Raw genomic sequence first — 21,765 nt, forward strand, 5'->3', positions numbered from 1 at the left:
ATGCAACCTCAATCTCACTCCTGCAGTTGAAAGGCTTCTCCTCTCTGTGCCCATCTTTCCTAGAGCTGCAGGGAGGCCTCGCCAGCACCTTCTCTTTCCAGGCTGAGCATCCCCAGCCCCACATGGACAGCAGTACGATGCGTGGGGGAGAAGGCTAAAGGGTAGCAAAGAGCATCAGGAAGTGAGAGATGGAAGCTTTTGGAGATGGAAGCTTTTGGAGATGGAAGCTTTGCCTCTAAATGTAGAAAATCAAGAAAAGTGGAGGGGGAAAATGGTGGGACTCTGGCTCTGTTCTAACTGGCGAAGATTTTCTTTTCATCTTTTCTGTCGTGCTGCCCCAAGTTTTGTTGTTTGAAAGGAGGTTTGGCAAGATATCCATTGTCTTCTCCATTGGTGAAACACTGAACAACATCTGGGCAGGCTGATGATGCAGAGCAAAACCTGCAAATATCAACTGGGGATCCTGATCCTAGGGAATGCCGCTAAAGCCAGCCGAAAGCAATTTCTGGAAAGTCAAGCCTGGTTGACGTCTCCTGGAGTTGGGCTGTGCCAAATTCACCTGTCATTTATGAAGAAGGAAAAAAACTCAAACCAAAAGAGAAAAAAACACAAAGAAACAAACCCAAAGAAACCAATCAAACAAACAGATAAAAAACCCCAAATAAAACCAAAGGCAATGAGAAGTTAGGATTAGTTGTAAGGATATCACAGCAGGTGAATGGCTGCTTCCTACAGGATCTCCATCCAAAGCCACCTAGAGAACTTCTCCAAAATATATCCAGCAGGAGAAATCTAAAAAGTGATCCATGGCCGCTTTGGGGGCAGCTCTGCATTACGGTGAAGGACGAGCATGCAGTGGTACAGATGCAGCATTGCCCACCCTCCAGGCTGCTGTTTGCTCTGCTGAAAGACTCTTGCAGGACTGTGGCCCCTCTCCATGCAATGGAAATCATTGCCACAGCTCTCAGTTGAGGCACTGGCATTTCCAGAGCCAGATTCAGGCACAATCCTACTGCCTGCTGAGCATCTGGGAAAGATCCTGAGCATCTTCAGGCCTAGAAGCACAAAAGAGCTCAGGCTCTCCCTGAACTGGGTTTTCAGGGCAGGTTTCCATAGCTCTGCAAGATTTCTTCATCCCTCAACACGTCTGACTTTATGTCCAATGATGCATTTGGCTTCCTTCCTTCCTCCTGTGTGCCCCTGAGTAACCTTGCACGTGGATGGAGGAGATTGTGTACAGGACGATTGATTCCTGGATTGCCATTTGGCTTCACTGTCACTCAGTTGAACATGGTCCTTATCTAAGAAGGACTTCCAGGAAATGGGTAGGAGTTTTGGCTCTGAGAGGAGCAGAAAGCACATTTTCTACACCAAATTGCCAGCTGATGCAGTTTCCCTGCCAAAATAGTGATTCTCATTCATCTTCCTGGGAAGAATGTGAAGACCCATTCAGAGATCCCAGGTTCAGCTGGCCTGTGGCTTTGTGTACCTCATTTCGCATGTCCAATTTCAAGGGCCACTAAAAGAGGCTTATGTTTGCCTTGCTAGCCAGAAGTGCTGTAGGTATTTCCAGGAGAAAAGGAAAAACATCGCTGTCCTGTGGTGTGGTAGAAATGCCACCACAATTGTGACTCTGTGAGCAAAGCCAGCCAGAGCTTTTTGGCACCGCAAGAGCTGAGAGTGTGGCAGAGCGGTTTTGATACTCTTTTTAAGAGTCCTGAAAACATTGTTCCCAAAACAATCCACAACTTTGCAAATGTGCCCGAAGCAAATGCAGAGAGAACTGGGGTGTGAAAAGCAAAGAATGTTTATTTGTAGAAGAAAAGGAACAAAAATGAACTACACAACATATTTACATTGTAAGAATATTGGTAACAACAATAACAACAACAAACTATAGAACCTATGTACCTAAGAACTTATCTAACCAAACTATAGGAAACGTATTTACAGAAGACTTAATCAAATCCTAAAACCTCTATGGTGAGCACAACAAGTCTAAAACGTATATACAGAAGGGTGGCATCTGTGTCTGGGATGTGCCTCAGTCGTGGAAGAAAAACAAGTAGCACGGTCAGTGCAGTCAGGCATGGAGGGGTGTTCCATGTGCTCCCGGGCTGGGACACTGGCACAGGGGGACTCTGCTGCCAGAAGTGAGCCTGGCTGGGGCTGGGGGCTGTGGCCCAGGCACTGGAACAGGGCTTGTGTGGCCCAAAGCAAGGCCAGGCCAGGCCAGGGATGGCCAGCAGAATCCAGTGCATGGGCTAGCGTGTCCCTGAGCAGGGAGTGCCCAGCCCAGCCCCAGCCTGGCAGCAGGGGACCCGCTCTGCCCGTGGGGAGCACCTGCCTGTTCTGCTGCTGGCATCGGTCTTCATCCCAAGACCATGTCCTCCGCCTCGTCTTCTAGATCAATATCCATCTCCTCAATGGAGTCTTCTGTTTCCACCTCCATTTCTTCCTCTGTCTCATCCACATCCATGTCCATCTCTTCTTCACCAGTATCCTCTCCATCAACTTCCATTTTTTCTTCTGTGATAATTTGTGTATCCACCTCCGTCTCCTCCTCTCGGTCTGGGACAGCCTGCAGAGGTAGCGAAATCTCAGAGTGGGGTCCCTTTCCCACACTATCCCACACAGCTCCAGCCCACACAGGCAGCTGCGGGGTGTCCTCCTCCGTGGAATAGTACCATACCTTCTTTGGAACAAATGTAGACATCCTGCAGGGATGGATAGACAACTCCAGACAATGGCAAGGTTTCAGGACTGCTGGGGGTATCAGGGAGCAGGTGGCAACAAGGTGACAGGGGTAGCTGTGGAGCAGGGTGAAGAGCGTGCTGACACAAGGAGCCAAGGGTTGTGTTGTGGCCGTTGCTGGATGCTGGAAGTTCTAGCTGGAGCGTGCACTGTGACATCAGTGCCAGGAGCCCAGGCCCAGGCTGAAGAGGACAACGGAGACCATAGAATGATGGAATCCTTGGGTGGCTGGGCTTGGAAGCGACCCTAAAGACCATCTTGTTCCAAGCGGAGCAATCTTCCCCCAGAATATGTTGCTCAGAGCCCTGCTCCCAGCTGGCCTTGGATGTTGTCAAGGATGGAGCATCCGCAGCCTGTGTGCACAGCCTGGGCCAGTGCCCCAGCAGCCTGAGTGGAAAAGAGCAGCTTCATTAGATGCAACCTCAATCTCACTCCTGCAGTTGAAAGGCTTCTCCTCTCTGTGCCCATCTTTCCTAGAGCTGCAGGGAGGCCTCGCCAGCACCTTCTCTTTCCAGGCTGAGCATCCCCAGCCCCACATGGACAGCAGTACGATGCGTGGGGGAGAAGGCTAAAGGGTAGCAAAGAGCATCAGGAAGTGAGAGATGGAAGCTTTTGGAGATGGAAGCTTTGCCTCTAAATGTAGAAAATCAAGAAAAGTGGAGGGGGAAAATGGTGGGACTCTGGCTCTGTTCTAACTGGCGAAGATTTTCTTTTCATCTTTTCTGTCGTGCTGCCCCAAGTTTTGTTGTTTGAAAGGAGGTTTGGCAAGATATCCATTGTCTTCTCCATTGGTGAAACACTGAACAACATCTGGGCAGGCTGATGATGCAGAGCAAAACCTGCAAATATCAACTGGGGATCCTGATCCTAGGGAATGCCGCTAAAGCCAGCCGAAAGCAATTTCTGGAAAGTCAAGCCTGGTTGACGTCTCCTGGAGTTGGGCTGTGCCAAATTCACCTGTCATTTATGAAGAAGGAAAAAAACTCAAACCAAAAGAGAAAAAAACACAAAGAAACAAACCCAAAGAAACCAATCAAACAAACAGATAAAAAACCCCAAATAAAACCAAAGGCAATGAGAAGTTAGGATTAGTTGTAAGGATATCACAGCAGGTGAATGGCTGCTTCCTACAGGATCTCCATCCAAAGCCACCTAGAGAACTTCTCCAAAATATATCCAGCAGGAGAAATCTAAAAAGTGATCCATGGCCGCTTTGGGGGCAGCTCTGCATTACGGTGAAGGACGAGCATGCAGTGGTACAGATGCAGCATTGCCCACCCTCCAGGCTGCTGTTTGCTCTGCTGAAAGACTCTTGCAGGACTGTGGCCCCTCTCCATGCAATGGAAATCATTGCCACAGCTCTCAGTTGAGGCACTGGCATTTCCAGAGCCAGATTCAGGCACAATCCTACTGCCTGCTGAGCATCTGGGAAAGATCCTGAGCATCTTCAGGCCTAGAAGCACAAAAGAGCTCAGGCTCTCCCTGAACTGGGTTTTCAGGGCAGGTTTCCATAGCTCTGCAAGATTTCTTCATCCCTCAACACGTCTGACTTTATGTCCAATGATGCATTTGGCTTCCTTCCTTCCTCCTGTGTGCCCCTGAGTAACCTTGCACGTGGATGGAGGAGATTGTGTACAGGACGATTGATTCCTGGATTGCCATTTGGCTTCACTGTCACTCAGTTGAACATGGTCCTTATCTAAGAAGGACTTCCAGGAAATGGGTAGGAGTTTTGGCTCTGAGAGGAGCAGAAAGCACATTTTCTACACCAAATTGCCAGCTGATGCAGTTTCCCTGCCAAAATAGTGATTCTCATTCATCTTCCTGGGAAGAATGTGAAGACCCATTCAGAGATCCCAGGTTCAGCTGGCCTGTGGCTTTGTGTACCTCATTTCGCATGTCCAATTTCAAGGGCCACTAAAAGAGGCTTATGTTTGCCTTGCTAGCCAGAAGTGCTGTAGGTATTTCCAGGAGAAAAGGAAAAACATCGCTGTCCTGTGGTGTGGTAGAAATGCCACCACAATTGTGACTCTGTGAGCAAAGCCAGCCAGAGCTTTTTGGCACCGCAAGAGCTGAGAGTGTGGCAGAGCGGTTTTGATACTCTTTTTAAGAGTCCTGAAAACATTGTTCCCAAAACAATCCACAACTTTGCAAATGTGCCCGAAGCAAATGCAGAGAGAACTGGGGTGTGAAAAGCAAAGAATGTTTATTTGTAGAAGAAAAGGAACAAAAATGAACTACACAACATATTTACATTGTAAGAATATTGGTAACAACAATAACAACAACAAACTATAGAACCTATGTACCTAAGAACTTATCTAACCAAACTATAGGAAACGTATTTACAGAAGACTTAATCAAATCCTAAAACCTCTATGGTGAGCACAACAAGTCTAAAACGTATATACAGAAGGGTGGCATCTGTGTCTGGGATGTGCCTCAGTCGTGGAAGAAAAACAAGTAGCACGGTCAGTGCAGTCAGGCATGGAGGGGTGTTCCATGTGCTCCCGGGCTGGGACACTGGCACAGGGGGACTCTGCTGCCAGAAGTGAGCCTGGCTGGGGCTGGGGGCTGTGGCCCAGGCACTGGAACAGGGCTTGTGTGGCCCAAAGCAAGGCCAGGCCAGGCCAGGGATGGCCAGCAGAATCCAGTGCATGGGCTAGCGTGTCCCTGAGCAGGGAGTGCCCAGCCCAGCCCCAGCCTGGCAGCAGGGGACCCGCTCTGCCCGTGGGGAGAACCTGCCTGTTCTGCTGCTGGCATCGGTCTTCATCCCAAGACCATGTCCTCCGCCTCGTCTTCTAGATCAATATCCATCTCCTCAATGGAGTCTTCTGTTTCCACCTCCATTTCTTCCTCTGTCTCATCCACATCCATGTCCATCTCTTCTTCACCAGTATCCTCTCCATCAACTTCCATTTTTTCTTCTGTGATAATTTGTGTATCCACCTCCGTCTCCTCCTCTCGGTCTGGGACAGCCTGCAGAGGTAGCGAAATCTCAGAGTGGGGTCCCTTTCCCACACTATCCCACACAGCTCCAGCCCACACAGGCAGCTGCGGGGTGTCCTCCTCCGTGGAATAGTACCATACCTTCTTTGGAACAAATGTAGACATCCTGCAGGGATGGATAGACAACTCCAGACAATGGCAAGGTTTCAGGACTGCTGGGGGTATCAGGGAGCAGGTGGCAACAAGGTGACAGGGGTAGCTGTGGAGCAGGGTGAAGAGCGTGCTGACACAAGGAGCCAAGGGTTGTGTTGTGGCCGTTGCTGGATGCTGGAAGTTCTAGCTGGAGCGTGCACTGTGACATCAGTGCCAGGAGCCCAGGCCCAGGCTGAAGAGGACAACGGAGACCATAGAATGATGGAATCCTTGGGTGGCTGGGCTTGGAAGGGACCCTAAAGACCATCTTGTTCCAAGCGGAGCAATCTTCCCCCAGAATATGTTGCTCAGAGCCCTGCTCCCAGCTGGCCTTGGATGTTGTCAAGGATGGAGCATCCGCAGCCTGTGTGCACAGCCTGGGCCAGTGCCCCAGCAGCCTGAGTGGAAAAGAGCAGCTTCATTAGATGCAACCTCAATCTCACTCCTGCAGTTGAAAGGCTTCTCCTCTCTGTGCCCATCTTTCCTAGAGCTGCAGGGAGGCCTCGCCAGCACCTTCTCTTTCCAGGCTGAGCATCCCCAGCCCCACATGGACAGCAGTACGATGCGTGGGGGAGAAGGCTAAAGGGTAGCAAAGAGCATCAGGAAGTGAGAGATGGAAGCTTTTGGAGATGGAAGCTTTTGGAGATGGAAGCTTTGCCTCTAAATGTAGAAAATCAAGAAAAGTGGAGGGGGAAAATGGTGGGACTCTGGCTCTGTTCTAACTGGCGAAGATTTTCTTTTCATCTTTTCTGTCGTGCTGCCCCAAGTTTTGTTGTTTGAAAGGAGGTTTGGCAAGATATCCATTGTCTTCTCCATTGGTGAAACACTGAACAACATCTGGGCAGGCTGATGATGCAGAGCAAAACCTGCAAATATCAACTGGGGATCCTGATCCTAGGGAATGCCGCTAAAGCCAGCCGAAAGCAATTTCTGGAAAGTCAAGCCTGGTTGACGTCTCCTGGAGTTGGGCTGTGCCAAATTCACCTGTCATTTATGAAGAAGGAAAAAAACTCAAACCAAAAGAGAAAAAAACACAAAGAAACAAACCCAAAGAAACCAATCAAACAAACAGATAAAAAACCCCAAATAAAACCAAAGGCAATGAGAAGTTAGGATTAGTTGTAAGGATATCACAGCAGGTGAATGGCTGCTTCCTACAGGATCTCCATCCAAAGCCACCTAGAGAACTTCTCCAAAATATATCCAGCAGGAGAAATCTAAAAAGTGATCCATGGCCGCTTTGGGGGCAGCTCTGCATTACGGTGAAGGACGAGCATGCAGTGGTACAGATGCAGCATTGCCCACCCTCCAGGCTGCTGTTTGCTCTGCTGAAAGACTCTTGCAGGACTGTGGCCCCTCTCCATGCAATGGAAATCATTGCCACAGCTCTCAGTTGAGGCACTGGCATTTCCAGAGCCAGATTCAGGCACAATCCTACTGCCTGCTGAGCATCTGGGAAAGATCCTGAGCATCTTCAGGCCTAGAAGCACAAAAGAGCTCAGGCTCTCCCTGAACTGGGTTTTCAGGGCAGGTTTCCATAGCTCTGCAAGATTTCTTCATCCCTCAACACGTCTGACTTTATGTCCAATGATGCATTTGGCTTCCTTCCTTCCTCCTGTGTGCCCCTGAGTAACCTTCCACGTGGATGGAGGAGATTGTGTACAGGACGATTGATTCCTGGATTGCCATTTGGCTTCACTGTCACTCAGTTGAACATGGTCCTTATCTAAGAAGGACTTCCAGGAAATGGGTAGGAGTTTTGGCTCTGAGAGGAGCAGAAAGCACATTTTCTACACCAAATTGCCAGCTGATGCAGTTTCCCTGCCAAAATAGTGATTCTCATTCATCTTCCTGGGAAGAATGTGAAGACCCATTCAGAGATCCCAGGTTCAGCTGGCCTGTGGCTTTGTGTACCTCATTTCGCATGTCCAATTTCAAGGGCCACTAAAAGAGGCTTATGTTTGCCTTGCTAGCCAGAAGTGCTGTAGGTATTTCCAGGAGAAAAGGAAAAACATCGCTGTCCTGTGGTGTGGTAGAAATGCCACCACAATTGTGACTCTGTGAGCAAAGCCAGCCAGAGCTTTTTGGCACCGCAAGAGCTGAGAGTGTGGCAGAGCGGTTTTGATACTCTTTTTAAGAGTCCTGAAAACATTGTTCCCAAAACAATCCACAACTTTGCAAATGTGCCCGAAGCAAATGCAGAGAGAACTGGGGTGTGAAAAGCAAAGAATGTTTATTTGTAGAAGAAAAGGAACAAAAATGAACTACACAACATATTTACATTGTAAGAATATTGGTAACAACAATAACAACAACAAACTATAGAACCTATGTACCTAAGAACTTATCTAACCAAACTATAGGAAACGTATTTACAGAAGACTTAATCAAATCCTAAAACCTCTATGGTGAGCACAACAAGTCTAAAACGTATATACAGAAGGGTGGCATCTGTGTCTGGGATGTGCCTCAGTCGTGGAAGAAAAACAAGTAGCACGGTCAGTGCAGTCAGGCATGGAGGGGTGTTCCATGTGCTCCCGGGCTGGGACACTGGCACAGGGGGACTCTGCTGCCAGAAGTGAGCCTGGCTGGGGCTGGGGGCTGTGGCCCAGGCACTGGAACAGGGCTTGTGTGGCCCAAAGCAAGGCCAGGCCAGGCCAGGGATGGCCAGCAGAATCCAGTGCATGGGCTAGCGTGTCCCTGAGCAGGGAGTGCCCAGCCCAGCCCCAGCCTGGCAGCAGGGGACCCGCTCTGCCCGTGGGGAGCACCTGCCTGTTCTGCTGCTGGCATCGGTCTTCATCCCAAGACCATGTCCTCCGCCTCGTCTTCTAGATCAATATCCATCTCCTCAATGGAGTCTTCTGTTTCCACCTCCATTTCTTCCTCTGTCTCATCCACATCCATGTCCATCTCTTCTTCACCAGTATCCTCTCCATCAACTTCCATTTTTTCTTCTGTGATAATTTGTGTATCCACCTCCGTCTCCTCCTCTCGGTCTGGGACAGCCTGCAGAGGTAGCGAAATCTCAGAGTGGGGTCCCTTTCCCACACTATCCCACACAGCTCCAGCCCACACAGGCAGCTGCGGGGTGTCCTCCTCCGTGGAATAGTACCATACCTTCTTTGGAACAAATGTAGACATCCTGCAGGGATGGATAGACAACTCCAGACAATGGCAAGGTTTCAGGACTGCTGGGGGTATCAGGGAGCAGGTGGCAACAAGGTGACAGGGGTAGCTGTGGAGCAGGGTGAAGAGCGTGCTGACACAAGGAGCCAAGGGTTGTGTTGTGGCCGTTGCTGGATGCTGGAAGTTCTAGCTGGAGCGTGCACTGTGACATCAGTGCCAGGAGCCCAGGCCCAGGCTGAAGAGGACAACGGAGACCATAGAATGATGGAATCCTTGGGTGGCTGGGCTTGGAAGCGACCCTAAAGACCATCTTGTTCCAAGCGGAGCAATCTTCCCCCAGAATATGTTGCTCAGAGCACTGCTCCCAGCTGGCCTTGGATGTTGTCAAGGATGGAGCATCCGCAGCCTGTGTGCACAGCCTGGGCCAGTGCCCCAGCAGCCTGAGTGGAAAAGAGCAGCTTCATTAGATGCAACCTCAATCTCACTCCTGCAGTTGAAAGGCTTCTCCTCTCTGTGCCCATCTTTCCTAGAGCTGCAGGGAGGCCTCGCCAGCACCTTCTCTTTCCAGGCTGAGCATCCCCAGCCCCACATGGACAGCAGTACGATGTGTGGGGGTGAAGGCTAAAGGGTAGCAAAGAGCATCAGGAAGTGAGAGATGGAAGCTTCTGGAGATGGAAGCTTTTGGAGATGGAAGCTTTGCCTCTAAATGTAGAAAATCAAGAAAAGTGGAGGGGGAAAATGGTGGGACTCTGGCTCTGTTCTAACTGGCGAAGATTTTCTTTTCATCTTTTCTGTCGTGCTGCCCCAAGTTTTGTTGTTTGAAAGGAGGTTTGGCAAGATATCCATTGTCTTCTCCATTGGTGAAACACTGAACAACATCTGGGCAGGCTGATGATGCAGAGCAAAACCTGCAAATATCAACTGGGGATCCTGATCCTAGGGAATGCCGCTAAAGCCAGCCGAAAGCAATTTCTGGAAAGTCAAGCCTGGTTGACGTCTCCTGGAGTTGGGCTGTGCCAAATTCACCTGTCATTTATGAAGAAGGAAAAAAACTCAAACCAAAAGAGAAAAAAACACAAAGAAACAAACCCAAAGAAACCAATCAAACAAACAGATAAAAAACCCCAAATAAAACCAAAGGCAATGAGAAGTTAGGATTAGTTGTAAGGATATCACAGCAGGTGAATGGCTGCTTCCTACAGGATCTCCATCCAAAGCCACCTAGAGAACTTCTCCAAAATATATCCAGCAGGAGAAATCTAAAAAGTGATCCATGGCCGCTTTGGGGGCAGCTCTGCATTACGGTGAAGGACGAGCATGCAGTGGTACAGATGCAGCATTGCCCACCCTCCAGGCTGCTGTTTGCTCTGCTGAAAGACTCTTGCAGGACTGTGGCCCCTCTCCATGCAATGGAAATCATTGCCACAGCTCTCAGTTGAGGCACTGGCATTTCCAGAGCCAGATTCAGGCACAATCCTACTGCCTGCTGAGCATCTGGGAAAGATCCTGAGCATCTTCAGGCCTAGAAGCACAAAAGAGCTCAGGCTCTCCCTGAACTGGGTTTTCAGGGCAGGTTTCCATAGCTCTGCAAGATTTCTTCATCCCTCAACACGTCTGACTTTATGTCCAATGATGCATTTGGCTTCCTTCCTTCCTCCTGTGTGCCCCTGAGTAACCTTCCACGTGGATGGAGGAGATTGTGTACAGGACGATTGATTCCTGGATTGCCATTTGGCTTCACTGTCACTCAGTTGAACATGGTCCTTATCTAAGAAGGACTTCCAGGAAATGGGTAGGAGTTTTGGCTCTGAGAGGAGCAGAAAGCACATTTTCTACACCAAATTGCCAGCTGATGCAGTTTCCCTGCCAAAATAGTGATTCTCATTCATCTTCCTGGGAAGAATGTGAAGACCCATTCAGAGATCCCAGGTTCAGCTGGCCTGTGGCTTTGTGTACCTCATTTCGCATGTCCAATTTCAAGGGCCACTAAAAGAGGCTTATGTTTGCCTTGCTAGCCAGAAGTGCTGTAGGTATTTCCAGGAGAAAAGGAAAAACATCGCTGTCCTGTGGTGTGGTAGAAATGCCACCACAATTGTGACTCTGTGAGCAAAGCCAGCCAGAGCTTTTTGGCACCGCAAGAGCTGAGAGTGTGGCAGAGCGGTTTTGATACTCTTTTTAAGAGTCCTGAAAACATTGTTCCCAAAACAATCCACAACTTTGCAAATGTGCCCGAAGCAAATGCAGAGAGAACTGGGGTGTGAAAAGCAAAGAATGTTTATTTGTAGAAGAAAAGGAACAAAAATGAACTACACAACATATTTACATTGTAAGAATATTGGTAACAACAATAACAACAACAAACTATAGAACCTATGTACCTAAGAACTTATCTAACCAAACTATAGGAAACGTATTTACAGAAGACTTAATCAAATCCTAAAACCTCTATGGTGAGCACAACAAGTCTAAAACGTATATACAGAAGGGTGGCATCTGTGTCTGGGATGTGCCTCAGTCGTGGAAGAAAAACAAGTAGCACGGTCAGTGCAGTCAGGCATGGAGGGGTGTTCCATGTGCTCCCGGGCTGGGACACTGGCACAGGGGGACTCTGCTGCCAGAAGTGAGCCTGGCTGGGGCTGGGGGCTGTGGCCCAGGCACTGGAACAGGGCTTGTGTGGCCCAAAGCAAGGCCAGGCCAGGCCAGGGATGGCCAGCAGAATCCAGTGCATGGGCTAGCGTGTCCCTGAGCAGGGAGTGCCCAGCCCAGCCCCAGCCTGGCAGCAGGGGACCCGCTCTGCCCGTGGGGAGAACCTGCCTGTTCTGCTGCTGGCATCGGTCTTCATCCCAAGACCATGTCCTCCGCCTCGTCTTCTAGATCAATATCCATCTCCTCAATGGAGTCTTCTGTTTCCACCTCCATTTCTTCCTCTGTCTCATCCACATCCATGTCCATCTCTTCTTCACCAGTATCCTCTCCATCAACTTCCATTTTTTCTTCTGTGATAATTTGTGTATCCACCTCCGTCTCCTCCTCTCGGTCTGGGACAGCCTGCAGAGGTAGCGAAATCTCAGAGTGGGGTCCCTTTCCCACACTATCCCACACAGCTCCAGCCCACCCAGGCAGCTGCGGGGTGTCCTCCTCCGTGGAATAGTACCATACCTTCTTTGGAACAAATGTAGACATCCTGCAGGGATGGATAGACAACTCCAGACAATGGCAAGGTTTCAGGACTGCTGGGGGTATCAGGGAGCAGGTGGCAACAAGGTGACAGGGGTAGCTGTGGAGCAGGGTGAAGAGCGTGCTGACACAAGGAGCCAAGGGTTGTGTTGTGGCCGTTGCTGGATGCTGGAAGTTCTAGCTGGAGCGTGCACTGTGACATCAGTGCCAGGAGCCCAGGCCCAGGCTGAAGAGGACAACGGAGACCATAGAATGATGGAATCCTTGGGTGGCTGGGCTTGGAAGGGACCCTAAAGACCATCTTGTTCCAAGCGGAGCAATCTTCCCCCAGAATATGTTGCTCAGAGCCCTGCTCCCAGCTGGCCTTGGATGTTGTCAAGGATGGAGCATCCGCAGCCTGTGTGCACAGCCTGGGCCAGTGCCCCAGCAGCCTGAGTGGAAAAGAGCAGCTTCATTAGATGCAACCTCAATCTCACTCCTGCAGTTGAAAGGCTTCTCCTCTCTGTGCCCATCTTTCCTAGAGCTGCAGGGAGGCCTCGCCAGCACCTTCTCTTTCCAGGCTGAGCATCCCCAGCCCCACATGGACAGCAGTACGATGCGTGGGGGAGAAGGCTAAAGGGTAGCAAAGAGCATCAGGAAGTGAGAGATGGAAGCTTTTGGAGATGGAAGCTTTTGGAGATGGAAGCTTTGCCTCTAAATGTAGAAAATCAAGAAAAGTGGAGGGGGAAAATGGTGGGACTCTGGCTCTGTTCTAACTGGCGAAGATTTTCTTTTCATCTTTTCTGTCGTGCTGCCCCAAGTTTTGTTGTTTGAAAGGAGGTTTGGCAAGATATCCATTGTCTTCTCCATTGGTGAAACACTGAACAACATCTGGGCAGGCTGATGATGCAGAGCAAAACCTGCAAATATCAACTGGGGATCCTGATCCTAGGGAATGCCGCTAAAGCCAGCCGAAAGCAATTTCTGGAAAGTCAAGCCTGGTTTACGTCTCCTGGAGTTGGGCTGTGCCAAATTCACCTGTCATTTATGAAGAAGGAAAAAAACTCAAACCAAAAGAGAAAAAAACACAAAGAAACAAACCCAAAGAAACCAATCAAACAAACAGATAAAAAACCCCAAATAAAACCAAAGGCAATGAGAAGTTAGGATTAGTTGTAAGGATATCACAGCAGGTGAATGGCTGCTTCCTACAGGATCTCCATCCAAAGCCACCTAGAGAACTTCTCCAAAATATATCCAGCAGGAGAAATCTAAAAAGTGATCCATGGCCGCTTTGGGGGCAGCTCTGCATTACGGTGAAGGACGAGCATGCAGTGGTACAGATGCAGCATTGCCCACCCTCCAGGCTGCTGTTTGCTCTGCTGAAAGACTCTTGCAGGACTGTGGCCCCTCTCCATGCAATGGAAATCATTGCCACAGCTCTCAGTTGAGGCACTGGCATTTCCAGAGCCAGATTCAGGCACAATCCTACTGCCTGCTGAGCATCTGGGAAAGATCCTGAGCATCTTCAGGCCTAGAAGCACAAAAGAGCTCAGGCTCTCCCTGAACTGGGTTTTCAGGGCAGGTTTCCATAGCTCTGCAAGATTTCTTCATCCCTCAACACGTCTGACTTTATGTCCAATGATGCATTTGGCTTCCTTCCTTCCTCCTGTGTGCCCCTGAGTAACCTTGCACGTGGATGGAGGAGATTGTGTACAGGACGATTGATTCCTGGATTGCCATTTGGCTTCACTGTCACTCAGTTGAACATGGTCCTTATCTAAGAAGGACTTCCAGGAAATGGGTAGGAGTTTTGGCTCTGAGAGGAGCAGAAAGCACATTTTCTACACCAAATTGCCAGCTGATGCAGTTTCCCTGCCAAAATAGTGATTCTCATTCATCTTCCTGGGAAGAATGTGAAGACCCATTCAGAGATCCCAGGTTCAGCTGGCCTGTGGCTTTGTGTACCTCATTTCGCATGTCCAATTTCAAGGGCCACTAAAAGAGGCTTATGTTTGCCTTGCTAGCCAGAAGTGCTGTAGGTATTTCCAGGAGAAAAGGAAAAACATCGCTGTCCTGTGGTGTGGTAGAAATGCCACCACAATTGTGACTCTGTGAGCAAAGCCAGCCAGAGCTTTTTGGCACCGCAAGAGCTGAGAGTGTGGCAGAGCGGTTTTGATACTCTTTTTAAGAGTCCTGAAAACATTGTTCCCAAAACAATCCACAACTTTGCAAATGTGCCCGAAGCAAATGCAGAGAGAACTGGGGTGTGAAAAGCAAAGAATGTTTATTTGTAGAAGAAAAGGAACAAAAATGAACTACACAACATATTTACATTGTAAGAATATTGGTAACAACAATAACAACAACAAACTATAGAACCTATGTACCTAAGAACTTATCTAACCAAACTATAGGAAACGTATTTACAGAAGACTTAATCAAATCCTAAAACCTCTATGGTGAGCACAACAAGTCTAAAACGTATATACAGAAGGGTGGCATCTGTGTCTGGGATGTGCCTCAGTCGTGGAAGAAAAACAAGTAGCACGGTCAGTGCAGTCAGGCATGGAGGGGTGTTCCATGTGCTCCCGGGCTGGGACACTGGCACAGGGGGACTCTGCTGCCAGAAGTGAGCCTGGCTGGGGCTGGGGGCTGTGGCCCAGGCACTGGAACAGGGCTTGTGTGGCCCAAAGCAAGGCCAGGCCAGGCCAGGGATGGCCAGCAGAATCCAGTGCATGGGCTAGCGTGTCCCTGAGCAGGGAGTGCCCAGCCCAGCCCCAGCCTGGCAGCAGGGGACCCGCTCTGCCCGTGGGGAGCACCTGCCTGTTCTGCTGCTGGCATCGGTCTTCATCCCAAGACCATGTCCTCCGCCTCGTCTTCTAGATCAATATCCATCTCCTCAATGGAGTCTTCTGTTTCCACCTCCATTTCTTCCTCTGTCTCATCCACATCCATGTCCATCTCTTCTTCACCAGTATCCTCTCCATCAACTTCCATTTTTTCTTCTGTGATAATTTGTGTATCCACCTCCGTCTCCTCCTCTCGGTCTGGGACAGCCTGCAGAGGTAGCGAAATCTCAGAGTGGGGTCCCTTTCCCACACTATCCCACACAGCTCCAGCCCACACAGGCAGCTGCGGGGTGTCCTCCTCCGTGGAATAGTACCATACCTTCTTTGGAACAAATGTAGACATCCTGCAGGGATGGATAGACAACTCCAGACAATGGCAAGGTTTCAGGACTGCTGGGGGTATCAGGGAGCAGGTGGCAACAAGGTGACAGGGGTAGCTGTGGAGCAGGGTGAAGAGCGTGCTGACACAAGGAGCCAAGGGTTGTGTTGTGGCCGTTGCTGGATGCTGGAAGTTCTAGCTGGAGCGTGCACTGTGACATCAGTGCCAGGAGCCCAGGCCCAGGCTGAAGAGGACAACGGAGACCATAGAATGATGGAATCCTTGGGTGGCTGGGCTTGGAAGCGACCCTAAAGACCATCTTGTTCCAAGCGGAGCAATCTTCCCCCAGAATATGTTGCTCAGAGCACTGCTCCCAGCTGGCCTTGGATGTTGTCAAGGATGGAGCATCCGCAGCCTGTGTGCACAGCCTGGGCCAGTGCCCCAGCAGCCTGAGTGGAAAAGAGCAGCTTCATTAGATGCAACCTCAATCTCACTCCTGCAGTTGAAAGGCTTCTCCTCTCTGTGCCCATCTTTCCTAGAGCTGCAGGGAGGCCTCGCCAGCACCTTCTCTTTCCAGGCTGAGCATCCCCAGCCCCACATGGACAGCAGTACGATGTGTGGGGGTGAAGGCTAAAGGGTAGCAAAGAGCATCAGGAAGTGAGAGATGGAAGCTTCTGGAGATGGAAGCTTTTGGAGATGGAAGCTTTGCCTCTAAATGTAGAAAATCAAGAAAAGTGGAGGGGGAAAATGGTGGGACTCTGGCTCTGTTCTAACTGGCGAAGATTTTCTTTTCATCTTTTCTGTCGTGCTGCCCCAAGTTTTGTTGTTTGAAAGGAGGTTTGGCAAGATATCCATTGTCTTCTCCATTGGTGAAACACTGAACAACATCTGGGCAGGCTGATGATGCAGAGCAAAACCTGCAAATATCAACTGGGGATCCTGATCCTAGGGAATGCCGCTAAAGCCAGCCGAAAGCAATTTCTGGAAAGTCAAGCCTGGTTTACGTCTCCTGGAGTTGGGCTGTGCCAAATTCACCTGTCATTTATGAAGAAGGAAAAAAACTCAAACCAAAAGAGAAAAAAACACAAAGAAACAAACCCAAAGAAACCAATCAAACAAACAGATAAAAAACCCCAAATAAAACCAAAGGCAATGAGAAGTTAGGATTAGTTGTAAGGATATCACAGCAGGTGAATGGCTGCTTCCTACAGGATCTCCATCCAAAGCCACCTAGAGAACTTCTCCAAAATATATCCAGCAGGAGAAATCTAAAAAGTGATCCATGGCCGCTTTGGGGGCAGCTCTGCATTACGGTGAAGGACGAGCATGCAGTGGTACAGATGCAGCATTGCCCACCCTCCAGGCTGCTGTTTGCTCTGCTGAAAGACTCTTGCAGGACTGTGGCCCCTCTCCATGCAATGGAAATCATTGCCACAGCTCTCAGTTGAGGCACTGGCATTTCCAGAGCCAGATTCAGGCACAATCCTACTGCCTGCTGAGCATCTGGGAAAGATCCTGAGCATCTTCAGGCCTAGAAGCACAAAAGAGCTCAGGCTCTCCCTGAACTGGGTTTTCAGGGCAGGTTTCCATAGCTCTGCAAGATTTCTTCATCCCTCAACACGTCTGACTTTATGTCCAATGATGCATTTGGCTTCCTTCCTTCCTCCTGTGTGCCCCTGAGTAACCTTCCACGTGGATGGAGGAGATTGTGTACAGGACGATTGATTCCTGGATTGCCATTTGGCTTCACTGTCACTCAGTTGAACATGGTCCTTATCTAAGAAGGACTTCCAGGAAATGGGTAGGAGTTTTGGCTCTGAGAGGAGCAGAAAGCACATTTTCTACACCAAATTGCCAGCTGATGCAGTTTCCCTGCCAAAATAGTGATTCTCATTCATCTTCCTGGGAAGAATGTGAAGACCCATTCAGAGATCCCAGGTTCAGCTGGCCTGTGGCTTTGTGTACCTCATTTCGCATGTCCAATTTCAAGGGCCACTAAAAGAGGCTTATGTTTGCCTTGCTAGCCAGAAGTGCTGTAGGTATTTCCAGGAGAAAAGGAAAAACATCGCTGTCCTGTGGTGTGGTAGAAATGCCACCACAATTGTGACTCTGTGAGCAAAGCCAGCCAGAGCTTTTTGGCACCGCAAGAGCTGAGAGTGTGGCAGAGCGGTTTTGATACTCTTTTTAAGAGTCCTGAAAACATTGTTCCCAAAACAATCCACAACTTTGCAAATGTGCCCGAAGCAAATGCAGAGAGAACTGGGGTGTGAAAAGCAAAGAATGTTTATTTGTAGAAGAAAAGGAACAAAAATGAACTACACAACATATTTACATTGTAAGAATATTGGTAACAACAATAACAACAACAAACTATAGAACCTATGTACCTAAGAACTTATCTAACCAAACTATAGGAAACGTATTTACAGAAGACTTAATCAAATCCTAAAACCTCTATGGTGAGCACAACAAGTCTAAAACGTATATACAGAAGGGTGGCATCTGTGTCTGGGATGTGCCTCAGTCGTGGAAGAAAAACAAGTAGCACGGTCAGTGCAGTCAGGCATGGAGGGGTGTTCCATGTGCTCCCGGGCTGGGACACTGGCACAGGGGGACTCTGCTGCCAGAAGTGAGCCTGGCTGGGGCTGGGGGCTGTGGCCCAGGCACTGGAACAGGGCTTGTGTGGCCCAAAGCAAGGCCAGGCCAGGCCAGGGATGGCCAGCAGAATCCAGTGCATGGGCTAGCGTGTCCCTGAGCAGGGAGTGCCCAGCCCAGCCCCAGCCTGGCAGCAGGGGACCCGCTCTGCCCGTGGGGAGAACCTGCCTGTTCTGCTGCTGGCATCGGTCTTCATCCCAAGACCATGTCCTCCGCCTCGTCTTCTAGATCAATATCCATCTCCTCAATGGAGTCTTCTGTTTCCACCTCCATTTCTTCCTCTGTCTCATCCACATCCATGTCCATCTCTTCTTCACCAGTATCCTCTCCATCAACTTCCATTTTTTCTTCTGTGATAATTTGTGTATCCACCTCCGTCTCCTCCTCTCGGTCTGGGACAGCCTGCAGAGGTAGCGAAATCTCAGAGTGGGGTCCCTTTCCCACACTATCCCACACAGCTCCAGCCCACCCAGGCAGCTGCGGGGTGTCCTCCTCCGTGGAATAGTACCATACCTTCTTTGGAACAAATGTAGACATCCTGCAGGGATGGATAGACAACTCCAGACAATGGCAAGGTTTCAGGACTGCTGGGGGTATCAGGGAGCAGGTGGCAACAAGGTGACAGGGGTAGCTGTGGAGCAGGGTGAAGAGCGTGCTGACACAAGGAGCCAAGGGTTGTGTTGTGGCCGTTGCTGGATGCTGGAAGTTCTAGCTGGAGCGTGCACTGTGACATCAGTGCCAGGAGCCCAGGCCCAGGCTGAAGAGGACAACGGAGACCATAGAATGATGGAATCCTTGGGTGGCTGGGCTTGGAAGGGACCCTAAAGACCATCTTGTTCCAAGCGGAGCAATCTTCCCCCAGAATATGTTGCTCAGAGCCCTGCTCCCAGCTGGCCTTGGATGTTGTCAAGGATGGAGCATCCGCAGCCTGTGTGCACAGCCTGGGCCAGTGCCCCAGCAGCCTGAGTGGAAAAGAGCAGCTTCATTAGATGCAACCTCAATCTCACTCCTGCAGTTGAAAGGCTTCTCCTCTCTGTGCCCATCTTTCCTAGAGCTGCAGGGAGGCCTCGCCAGCACCTTCTCTTTCCAGGCTGAGCATCCCCAGCCCCACATGGACAGCAGTACGATGCGTGGGGGAGAAGGCTAAAGGGTAGCAAAGAGCATCAGGAAGTGAGAGATGGAAGCTTTTGGAGATGGAAGCTTTTGGAGATGGAAGCTTTGCCTCTAAATGTAGAAAATCAAGAAAAGTGGAGGGGGAAAATGGTGGGACTCTGGCTCTGTTCTAACTGGCGAAGATTTTCTTTTCATCTTTTCTGTCGTGCTGCCCCAAGTTTTGTTGTTTGAAAGGAGGTTTGGCAAGATATCCATTGTCTTCTCCATTGGTGAAACACTGAACAACATCTGGGCAGGCTGATGATGCAGAGCAAAACCTGCAAATATCAACTGGGGATCCTGATCCTAGGGAATGCCGCTAAAGCCAGCCGAAAGCAATTTCTGGAAAGTCAAGCCTGGTTTACGTCTCCTGGAGTTGGGCTGTGCCAAATTCACCTGTCATTTATGAAGAAGGAAAAAAACTCAAACCAAAAGAGAAAAAAACACAAAGAAACAAACCCAAAGAAACCAATCAAACAAACAGATAAAAAACCCCAAATAAAACCAAAGGCAATGAGAAGTTAGGATTAGTTGTAAGGATATCACAGCAGGTGAATGGCTGCTTCCTACAGGATCTCCATCCAAAGCCACCTAGAGAACTTCTCCAAAATATATCCAGCAGGAGAAATCTAAAAAGTGATCCATGGCCGCTTTGGGGGCAGCTCTGCATTACGGTGAAGGACGAGCATGCAGTGGTACAGATGCAGCATTGCCCACCCTCCAGGCTGCTGTTTGCTCTGCTGAAAGACTCTTGCAGGACTGTGGCCCCTCTCCATGCAATGGAAATCATTGCCACAGCTCTCAGTTGAGGCACTGGCATTTCCAGAGCCAGATTCAGGCACAATCCTACTGCCTGCTGAGCATCTGGGAAAGATCCTGAGCATCTTCAGGCCTAGAAGCACAAAAGAGCTCAGGCTCTCCCTGAACTGGGTTTTCAGGGCAGGTTTCCATAGCTCTGCAAGATTTCTTCATCCCTCAACACGTCTGACTTTATGTCCAATGATGCATTTGGCTTCCTTCCTTCCTCCTGTGTGCCCCTGAGTAACCTTCCACGTGGATGGAGGAGATTGTGTACAGGACGATTGATTCCTGGATTGCCATTTGGCTTCACTGTCACTCAGTTGAACATGGTCCTTATCTAAGAAGGACTTCCAGGAAATGGGTAGGAGTTTTGGCTCTGAGAGGAGCAGAAAGCACATTTTCTACACCAAATTGCCAGCTGATGCAGTTTCCCTGCCAAAATAGTGATTCTCATTCATCTTCCTGGGAAGAATGTGAAGACCCATTCAGAGATCCCAGGTTCAGCTGGCCTGTGGCTTTGTGTACCTCATTTCGCATGTCCAATTTCAAGGGCCACTAAAAGAGGCTTATGTTTGCCTTGCTAGCCAGAAGTGCTGTAGGTATTTCCAGGAGAAAAGGAAAAACATCGCTGTCCTGTGGTGTGGTAGAAATGCCACCACAATTGTGACTCTGTGAGCAAAGCCAGCCAGAGCTTTTTGGCACCGCAAGAGCTGAGAGTGTGGCAGAGCGGTTTTGATACTCTTTTTAAGAGTCCTGAAAACATTGTTCCCAAAACAATCCACAACTTTGCAAATGTGCCCGAAGCAAATGCAGAGAGAACTGGGGTGTGAAAAGCAAAGAATGTTTATTTGTAGAAGAAAAGGAACAAAAATGAACTACACAACATATTTACATTGTAAGAATATTGGTAACAACAATAACAACAACAAACTATAGAACCTATGTACCTAAGAACTTATCTAACCAAACTATAGGAAACGTATTTACAGAAGACTTAATCAAATCCTAAAACCTCTATGGTGAGCACAACAAGTCTAAAACGTATATACAGAAGGGTGGCATCTGTGTCTGGGATGTGCCTCAGTCGTGGAAGAAAAACAAGTAGCACGGTCAGTGCAGTCAGGCATGGAGGGGTGTTCCATGTGCTCCCGGGCTGGGACACTGGCACAGGGGGACTCTGCTGCCAGAAGTGAGCCTGGCTGGGGCTGGGGGCTGTGGCCCAGGCACTGGAACAGGGCTTGTGTGGCCCAAAGCAAGGCCAGGCCAGGCCAGGGATGGCCAGCAGAATCCAGTGCATGGGCTAGCGTGTCCCTGAGCAGGGAGTGCCCAGCCCAGCCCCAGCCTGGCAGCAGGGGACCCGCTCTGCCCGTGGGGAGAACCTGCCTGTTCTGCTGCTGGCATCGGTCTTCATCCCAAGACCATGTCCTCCGCCTCGTCTTCTAGATCAATATCCATCTCCTCAATGGAGTCTTCTGTTTCCACCTCCATTTCTTCCTCTGTCTCATCCACATCCATGTCCATCTCTTCTTCACCAGTATCCTCTCCATCAACTTCCATTTTTTCTTCTGTGATAATTTGTGTATCCACCTCCGTCTCCTCCTCTCGGTCTGGGACAGCCTGCAGAGGTAGCGAAATCTCAGAGTGGGGTCCCTTTCCCACACTATCCCACACAGCTCCAGCCCACACAGGCAGCTGCGGGGTGTCCTCCTCCGTGGAATAGTACCATACCTTCTTTGGAACAAATGTAGACATCCTGCAGGGATGGATAGACAACTCCAGACAATGGCAAGGTTTCAGGACTGCTGGGGG

This window comes from Poecile atricapillus, chromosome 18 (genome assembly GCF_030490865.1).
Source record: "Poecile atricapillus isolate bPoeAtr1 chromosome 18, bPoeAtr1.hap1, whole genome shotgun sequence".
NCBI classification, from domain to species: Eukaryota; Metazoa; Chordata; class Aves; order Passeriformes; family Paridae; genus Poecile; species Poecile atricapillus.